The sequence below is a fragment of the Lipotes vexillifer genome, unplaced genomic scaffold (genome assembly GCF_000442215.2).
Source record: "Lipotes vexillifer unplaced genomic scaffold, Lipotes_vexillifer_v1.1 scaffold921, whole genome shotgun sequence".
NCBI classification, from domain to species: domain Eukaryota; kingdom Metazoa; phylum Chordata; class Mammalia; order Artiodactyla; family Lipotidae; genus Lipotes; species Lipotes vexillifer.
In genome coordinates, this window is record NW_006787800.1 from 1,449,517 (window position 1) to 1,453,713 (window position 4,197).

The window sequence follows — 4,197 nt, forward strand, 5'->3', positions numbered from 1 at the left end:
ACCAGATAGATTTAATTGATATTTATAGGACATTCCATCCAAAAACAGCAGATTACACTTTCTTCTCAAGTGCGCATGGAACATTCTCCAGGATAGATCACATCTTGGGTCACAAATAAAGCCTCAGTAAATTTTAGAAAATTGAAATCATATCAAGCATCTTCTCTGACCACAATGCTATGAGATTAGAAATGAATCACAGGGAAAAAAACATAAAAAACACAAACACATGGAGGCTAAACAATACGTTACTAAATAACCAAGAGATAACTGAAGAAATCAAAGAGGAAATCAAAAAATACCTAGAGACAAATGACAATGAAAACACGACGATCCAAAACCTATAGGATGCAGCAAAATCAGTTCTAAGAGGGAAGTTTATAGCTATACAAGCCTACCTCAAGAAACAAGAAAAATCTCAAATAAACAATCTAACCTTACACCTAAAGGAACTAGAGAAAGAAGAACAAACAAAACCCAAAGTTAGCAGAAGGAAATAAATCAAAAAGATCAGAGCAGAAAAAAATGAAATAGAAACAAAGAAAACAATAGAAATGTCAATAAAACTAAAAGCTGATTGTTTGAGAAGATAAACAAAATTGATAAACCATTAGCCAGACTCAACAAGAAAAAGAGGGAGAGGACTCAAATCAATAAAATTAGAAATGAAAAAGGAGAAGTTACAACAGACACTGCAGAAATACAAAGCATCCTAAGAGACTACTACAAGCAACTCTATGCCAGTGAAATGGACAACCTGGAAGAAATGGACAAATTCTTAGAAAGGTATAACCTTCCAAGACTGAACCAGGAAGAAACAGAAAATATGAACAGACCAATCACAAGTAAAGAAATTGAAACTGTGATTAAAAATCTTCCAACAAACAAAAGTCCAGGACCAGATGGCTTCACAGGTGAATTCTATCAGACATTTAGAGAAGAGCTAACACCCATCCTCCTCAAACTCTTCCAAAAAACTGCAGAGGAAGAAACACTCCCAAACTCATTCTATCAGGCCACGATCACCCTGATACCAAAACCAGACAAAGATACTACAAAAAGAGAAAATTACAGACCAATATCACTCATGAATATACATGCAAAAATCCTCAACGAAATACTAGCAAGCAGAATCCAACAACACATTTAAGGGATCATACACCATGATCAAGTGGGGTTTATCCCAGGGATGCAAGGATTCTTCAGTATATGCAAATCAATCAATGTGACAAACCATATTAACAAATTGAAGAATAAAAACCACATGATCATCTCAATAGATGCAGAAAAAGATTTTGACAAAATTCAACACCCATTTATGATAAAAACCCTCCAGAAAGTGGGCATAGAGGGAACCTACCTCAACATAATAAAGGCCATATATGACAAACCCCCAGCCAACATCATTCTCAATGGTGAGAAACTGAAAGCATTTCCTCTAAGACTAAGAACAAGACAAGGATGTCCACTCTCACCACTATTATTCAACATAATTTTGGAAGTCCTAGCCACGGCAATCAGAGAAGAGAAAGAAATAAAAGGAATACAAATTGGAAAAGAAGAAGTGAAACTGTCACTGTTTGCAGATGACATGTTACTATACATACAGAATCCTAAAAATGCCACCAGAAAACTACTAGAGCTAATCAATGAATTTTGTAAAGTTGCAGGATACAAAATTAATGCACAGAGATCTGTTGCATTCCTATACACTAACAACGAAAGATCAGAAAGAGAAATTAAGGAAACAATCCCATTCACCACTGCAACAAAAAGAATCAAATACCTAGGAATAAACCTACCTAAAGAGGTAAAAGACCTGTATGCAGAAAACTATAAGACACTGATGAAAGAAATCAAACACGACACAAACAGATGGAGAGAGATATACCATGTTCTTGGACTGGAAGATCAATATTGTGAAAATGACTATACTACCCAAAGCAAGCTACAGATTCAATGCAATCCCTATCAAATTACCAATGGCATTTTTTACAGAACTAGAACAAAAAATCTTAAAATTTGTATGAAGACACAAAAGACCCCGAATAACCAAAGCAATATTGAGGGGAAAAAAACAGAGCTGGAGGAATCAGACTCCCTGACTTCAGACTATACTACAAAGCTACAGTAATCAAGACAATATGGTACTGGCACAAAACCAGAAATATATATCACTGGTACAGGATAGAAAGCCCAGAGATAAACCCACGCACCTATGGTCAACTAATCTATGACAAAGGAGGCAAGGATATACAATGCAGAAAAGACAGTCTCTTCAATAAGTGGTGTTGGGAAAACTGGAAAGTTACATGTAAAAGAATGAAATCAGAACACTCCCTAACACCATACACAAAAATAAGCTCAAAATGGATTAGAGACCTAAATGTAAGACCGGACACTATAAAACTCTTAGAGGAAAACATAGGCAGAACACTCTTTGACATAAATCACAGCAAGATATTTTTTGATCCACTTCCTAGAGTAATGGAAATAAAAACAAAACAAACAAGTGGGACCTAATGAAACTTTTGCAAAGCAAAGGAAACTACAGTCAAGATGAAAAGACAACCCTCAAAATGGGAGAAAATATTTGCAAATGAATTAACGGACAAAGGATTAACCTCCAAAATATATAAACAGCTCATGCAGCTCAATATTAAGAAAACAAACAACCCAATCAAAAAATGGGCAGAAGACCTAAACAGACATTTCTCCAAAGACATACAGATGGCCAAGAAGCACATGAAAAGCTGCTCAACATCACTAGTTATTAGAGAGATGCAAATCAAAACTACAATGAGGTATCACCTCACACCAGTTAGAATGGGCATCATCAGAAAATCTACAAACAACAAATGCTGGAGAGGATGTACAGAAAAGGGATCCCTCTTGCACTGTTGGTGGGAATGTAAATTGACACAGCCACTATGGAGAACAGTATGGAGATTTCTTAAAAAACTAAAAATAGAATTACCATATGACCCAGCAATCCCATTACTGGGTGTATACCCAGAGGAAACCATAATTCAAAAAGAAACATCCACCCCAATATTCGTTGCAGCACTGTTTGCAAGAGCCAGGTCATGGAAGCAACCTAAATGCCCGTCAACAGACAAATGGATAAAGAAGATGTGGTACATATATACAATGGGATATTACTCAGCCATAAAAAGGAATGAAATTGGGTCATTTGTAGAGACGTGGATGCATCTAGAGACTGTCACACAGAGTGAAGTAAGTCAGAAAGAGAAAAACAAATATCCTATATTAATGCATATATGTGGAACCTAGAAAAATGGTTCAGATGAGCAGGTTTGCAAGGATGAAGTAGAGACACAGATGTAGAGAACAAACGTATGAACACCAAGGGGGGAAACTGACGGTGGGGGGTGGTGATGGTGGGATGAATTGGGAGATTGGGGTTGACATATATACACTAATATGAATAAAATAGATAACTAGTAAGAACCTGCTGTATAAAAAATAAGTGAAATAAAATTTAAAAATTTTTAAAAGAGAGAGAAAGGGAAATATCCCCAATTAAATGAGGAAGTCAAAAAGGGAACTGGGAGGAATGGATTGATCCCTTTTTCACATAAAATATTAATTATTCTAAAGCAGAGTTGCTGTGCCAAAGGCTGATCTGAGTCCTTTATCAATCTCTCAGCCCCCTGTAGAATGTGATTTGGACATTGACCCTGTTACATTGTTAGTTACATGCTCTACACAGGTACCTTCAAGACCCTCCATTCCACAAAGATTGCCCCCGATAAGCCGCTTTCTCTATGTGTATCCTGGAGGTCCCACTAAACTCAGTGACAGTATCTGGAGACAATCCTGAAAAACTTGGGTGACCATCGCTAACCAGCACAGAGCTGGCTCACAATAGGGCCCCAGTTAAAATGTTACAAATACAACTGGGTCAAACCTTTAAAGCACGAAATTAAAACAATCCTCCTAAGGAAGGAAATCTGAGTTTCAAAAGAGGAACTTCATATTGAGTATCTAACCAGCAACTGATGATGATATTCACAGATGAATCTGATTGGTTCTCCAAAACTGAGACGACCCAATCCAGGAACAAAGAAATGAGTTCCTTTGTTGGTAATATTTGAGATGTGGGTTGGAGGAGGGTCCTAGTCCTAACTGAGATTTGTCTGCTCCCCTGCACCCTGTTTTCTTCTCTTCTCCTGC